The sequence below is a fragment of the Lactuca sativa genome, chromosome 4 (assembly GCF_002870075.4).
Source record: "Lactuca sativa cultivar Salinas chromosome 4, Lsat_Salinas_v11, whole genome shotgun sequence".
In the NCBI taxonomy this organism is placed as follows: Eukaryota; Viridiplantae; Streptophyta; class Magnoliopsida; order Asterales; family Asteraceae; genus Lactuca; species Lactuca sativa.
In genome coordinates this window covers 254,764,555-254,770,554 of record NC_056626.2, presented here as the reverse complement: position 1 = coordinate 254,770,554, position 6,000 = coordinate 254,764,555, and positions in this window count along the sequence as shown.

Genomic DNA, 6,000 nt, shown 5'->3' with positions numbered 1-6,000 from the left:
GTCTTGATAGAGTGGTGTGGTGTTTGTAACACATTTGTTGTGTGTGCTGTCGTGCATGTGTGTGCGGCTGCACACAGTGTGTGTGGCTGCATTCTTGTGTGCTGCTTCAGGGGGTATAAATAGTCTGAGTCTGTGTCAGTTATCAGGTGATAGTCAATGACGTATGTGTGTGTTTTTCCCAAGGTGTACTTGACATTTATTCGGAATAGATGTGTGCATGCTTGGCTTAATTCTTCTTCTACTACTTCTACACTCTGATTGATTGTTTTCATTTCATTGATTACTGATTTGGATCCTTAGATCGGGACTTACACACATTTAGCTATGTAGTCAACCACATAATCGTTGACTTAGGATTTGTGAGAATCATTTGGGTTGGGTAGAATGTCTTAAGGATATTAAAGTCATATTTTGTATTATCTACCAATGACTGTTTTGCAGGGGTTATACTATGATTTATTATCATTAATTTATTATTGGCTTGAAAACCCAATGCATCTCATTAGGTTTCCAAAACCTAGCCCACTCATTTTATATGGATCATAGGTAGTGGATATAAGGCTAATGAAGCTTAGTTAGGATACCGAGTGTAATAAAGTGATGTTCCTGTTTGTAGTATTTCAATAGCTTTTACATATTTACAATATAATATATGTTTTGATATGAAAGATGACATCCTGGAGTTTTAATATAAATGGAATAACTCTTGTTATCTCAATTGGTTTATTTAACTGGTAATTTCCGAAACTCAATATATCAAGCATAAAGAAAAAGTTTTAACTGGTTCTGAAAAATAGGGATGTCACACTATGTTAGACATTGAGGTAGCAGTAAGGAGTTATATTTTAGTGAGGAGAAATTTTGACGGGTGTTTAATCATTATCTTTGGTCACACCTTTTCTCTTACTTTAATTCCAATAGGAATCAAATCTTTCGATGTTGTTTTGGGAATGGATTGGTTATCTACCAATCGGGCTAAGATGCTTTGTTTCGAGAAGTGTGTTCGTATCAAGCTTTCCAAGGGGGGAGTATTATGGATCGAGGTTAAATGTCTTTGGGGTCTAAACTGCTTATTTTTGTGATGATGGCTCGTAAGTGCCTGGCGAGAGGATGTAAGGTCTTCTTGGCTCATGTGAACGAGAGTCTAACGAAGACAGTGGACTTGTTGAGGTGGAGGTGATCAAGGAGTTTAGCGATGTTTTACCTGATGAGTTGTCTGGTTTAACACCATCACGAGAGGTATAGTTCCAGATTGATCTCATTCCTGGCGCAACCCAAATAAGCAAGGCACCATATTAGGTAGCTACATCAGAGATGAACGACATGTACTCAACTTCATGAATTGTTAAAGTGGGGGTTTACTAGAATGACTTCCTGACCCTGGGGAGCTTCGATTCTCTTTGTGAAGAAGGATGGCTTTATGTGTATGTGCATCGACTATAGGGAACTAAATAAAGTGATAGTGAAGAATAAGTACCCACTCCCAAGGATTGATGATCTATTTGATCAGTTGCAAGGAGCTAGCCACTTCTCGAAGATAGATTTGTGATCGGGGTATCATCAGGTGAAGGTGTGTGAGCATGATGTTCCCAATACCTCTTTCAGGACCCATTATAGGCATTATGAGTTCTTGGTAATGCCTTTTGGTTTGACGAATGAACCTACAATCTTTATGGACCTAATAAATCGGGTAATGCCTTTACACAAAGTTCTCCAAATGAGAATTCTGGTTGAGGGAGGTCCAATTTAGTGGGCACATAGTGATGGATTTTGAGCACTACAAAATTCCTATGGTGTGCATGCAACCCTAATTCTTTGGATCTAGGTTTTTTGCAAGTTATACATGCAAATTATTATCCAAAGCATAAACCCTAATCTAGCATACAATTTTTGAAATTTATAACTAAAACAAAGTTAGATTAGTACCTTTTCCTTGTAGCTTGTAGATCTTGACCTTCAAGAGCTTAGTGTATCAATTGTTGCACCTCTAATGTGTCACAAACACCAAGTAGCAATTGGAAGATTATGAGAGAGAGGATGTGTCTCCAAAAATCGGCTTGGGTTCTTTCTTAAGTGCATCCACCTATTTCAAGAAGCCAAAGGGTGTATTTATAGCTGAGTTTCTAGGGTTTCAGGTAAAACCCTAATCTGATTGCTTAAGCCTTAAGTAGTCCAGTAGATCCTTCCAGAAGGCCCCCTTTGGATGAAATCTATGTGGGCTACACATAGAATTTCTTCCATCCCTTCTTAAGGATCCATAAGCCCAAATTGTAACTATCAGGTAATTGCAACATCAGTCCCTGTAATTTAATCTGTCGCTTTTAATCACCAAATTAATTTCTGATCAATACTAATTAAATAATAAGATTTCTCAATTAATATATTATTCTTATAATATATTAATATATCACAATTCACCATACCTCCTTGACCAACAATTCAACTTTCCCTTTTAAATGACCTAAATACGAATACTACTAAGCCTTAGTATTCATTCATATTTATAAAGTTTAATTTTATAATATTTTCTCATATTTATCAATAATCCCAAAAGAATATTGAATTATAGCTGATAAGTAATGACTGGATAAGATCATATTGGAAGTAGGATATCTTTGGTAAAAAGATGTATCATTTGGTAAATCCAGTTTAAACAACTCATAATCAACGAAGGAGCCTTTAGACCCTGTATCTAGAGCATCTTGGAGAGCTTTTGAAGGTAAAAAACTTGCATATTGTCTGTTCGCCATGCTTTTCGAGTTAGGGTTTGCCAGAGTCCACTTTTAAGTCCATAAATCATCTCTTGGGAGTTTGGGCAACTCAAGAGGTTAGGAAGGCTAGATTTTAGACTCTTGGACTTGTGTATAGTATAAAAATGCAAACTTGACGTCTTCTTTGGCTCCATGCGTGAGTTAAGACCTTTGGAAAGGTCTTAATAAAGTAGATTGAGTTGTTGGGATCTTATCTAGCATGCAAAGGCCTAAAGTTGCCAACTTTATGCCTTAGGACCATTATATCGACCAAGATCTAAAATTTGAGTGAAGAGCCTGCATGCATTAAGCACTTAATGGATTTTGTTCATGATCGGTTTGTACGTTGGGCGTACTATGTTGTACATTGCGCATAAAACCCCTTAGCTAAGTACGCTAACCATACAAAAAAGGTATGTTGGGTGTACGCTCTCAGGAAGTCTTGGGCTTTTGGTGGATTTCAAACCTTTGGGCCCTAATTGTTTGGGCCTAGGCTCGCTGGTGTTTGGGCCTGAATTTTTCATTTGGGCCAAGGTTGGCATGTTGGACCTTTTGGGCCTTGTGGCCCAATATAGAATTGAATTTTAATGATAGGCCCGTTAGTGAAGGAAATGCCTTTTGGGCCATTTTGAAGGGACTTGGACTAAGGATTTTGGGCCCGTGTCTAGGTTATGCCAAAATTCTAACTAAGGTTACTTGTACATTGTTCAGAGTGAGATTTTAGGCTAGTAGTCGAGCAACTTTTGTGTTCAGCAGATTGAGGTGAGTCTTCTCACTATACCAATGTGTCGAAGGCACCAACGTCGGCCCATTACTTGATATGAGATTTCTATAGTTGAATATGAAAATATGGTGTATATATTTACGTGAATACCATGGGGGAGCCCATGGCACTTGGTAAGACCATGAGGGGGAGCCCATGACCCTTGCGTATAAGACCATAGGGAGTAGCCCATGGCATCCCGGTTGAAGACCATGGAGGGAGTCCATGGCAAATTTATGTGTATATTTCCATGGCATTATGTGGTTATGTGGTTTGTGTATTTTGGGAAACTAAGTGTGTGCTTACAGTTTTGTTGGGTGTTTCAGGTAATTTTGTTTCTAAGGGCAAGGGTCGGCTTGATGGCGCAACATGCACTCTCCAGTATTTCCGCACTGGTTGTTTTGGATATTCTAATATTTTGAACAATGTGTTATGTAATAGAATTTTTGAAAAACAAATATGAATGAGATCTCTAATTATTAAATGAAAAATTTTCATGAATTTTTGGGTTGTTACAAGTTGGTATCAGAGCCTTCATTTGAGGGATTCGGGCCCAATCTCGGGTGTGTCAGAACTCAAACCAAGGAAATGGTAAACCCTTTTTTGAAAGAAACCAAAAGTCAAAGTTTTCTTAAAAATGGTTTTCGTAAATAAAAAGCGGAGAGTGCAATGCGCGTAATCGTTCGAGCTCAAGTAAGTGTTCCCAATGTATTAGCCATGCTATAGTTATATTTAGAGATTGATGTTGAATTGATTATTTGCTAAGTGTATGCTTTCAAAGTTGTATATGTCTATGATTTTATAGCCCTTGAATGATGGATTCTGCCTTATTCTTGTTCCTACTTTGGTTGTGGTTTATGGTAGAAGCTTATTTGATAGTCTATGTGGTTCTATTTGTGTATAACTTGCATGTATAGGGCAACCTGTTATGATTGACTTAAGTTTCTGGTTCAGTGAGGATCGAGAAATCCTAAAATAGTATAGGATTTGAGTTTATGTTGTATTTTGTGGGTCATGTTATTGTTTTTAGGTGAATTAGATGTATCTGTTGAAATAGTGTCTAAGGCTGCAACTATATTAGGCAAGTATTTGACCCGGTTGTGCATGGTCCTTTTGGGTTGCCTTCACCATAGCAACTTGATAGGATGATTTATTAAGAGAGAGTAAATATTATTAATATATTATGAGAATAATATAATGAATAATATATTTGTTATTTGATGAATATAAGTCATAGAATTAATTAGAATTAATTTGGTGACTTAAAGAGGTTAATTAAATAAAGGGGTATAAACTGTGAATTGTTTGATAGTTAAGCTTTAGACTGTAAATCCATTTGGATATGCTATGGACGAATTCTATGAGATATAGGATAGCTAAAATTGTCCAAAGGCTTATCTATGGAAAGGATTTGGATAGCCTTAAAAGAAGATTATCCAATTAGGGTTTAGGTTGTAACCCTTAAGGAGTCTACAAGTATAAATAGACTCCATGGCATAGGGAATTTGATATCTCTCCTAAAGTAAGAGAACCCTGGCCGATTTCCTTCCCTCTCCTCTCTCCTAAATCATCTTCCTTGCTACTGGTGTTTGTAAGCGATTAGAGGAGTGACATTTGTGACTCTAGAAGCTCCAAGACCTCAAGATCAACAAGGAACTCAAAGGTATGATTCTAGATCTGTTTCAATGTCGTTATTTAACCTAATTAGTAATTAGAAGTCTTGGATTCAAAGCATGTTTATTAGAAAGCCTAGATCCAAGCATTAGGGTTTTGCATGCGCACATAGGAAAGTTCTTATGGCTAAAACCCATCAGTGGTATCAGAGCCTAGCTTGGTTTTCTTTAAATTGTTGCTTGATTAACTGAAACAAACCTGCAAAATTCGATTTTTAGGTTTCTGAGTCATGGACTCGGCGAGTTCCAAGGTGGACCCGGCGAGTAGGCCTGACTCGGCGAGTCCCCTTGTGCACTCGGCGAGTCCAGGCGTCAGGAATGGCCAGATTCGGGATTTTTTCATAATTATCTTATGGAAACTTACCTTAATCATAATAGATCAATCTAAATCCGATTTTTTGATATATATGACTATTATCTTGATCTAGTTAAAGGTATTTATCAACTAATAAAATATTTAATTTCCTTATATGATAATTAATTAATTATTTTAATTATTTTGGTAATTATCTTTCAAAGAAATCTTGAACAAAATCAAATATAGATAATTAGGATATTAATTGTTAATTGTAATTATTTGTTATTTGATCCTCCATGTTTTAAATGTTTAAAACTTACCCACAAGTTTTGAAATTTATATTTGTGATTAAAAGTTTTAATTTAGACAACTTAAATTTCAAACCCTAGATTTTAAAAGTTTTAAAATACAACCCTATACTAATATGATATTACTAGAATAATATATATATGTATAACTAAATGCTAGTCTTACCGTTAGTAGGCCTCATTCACGAAGCCGATCTATAAGGTGGGT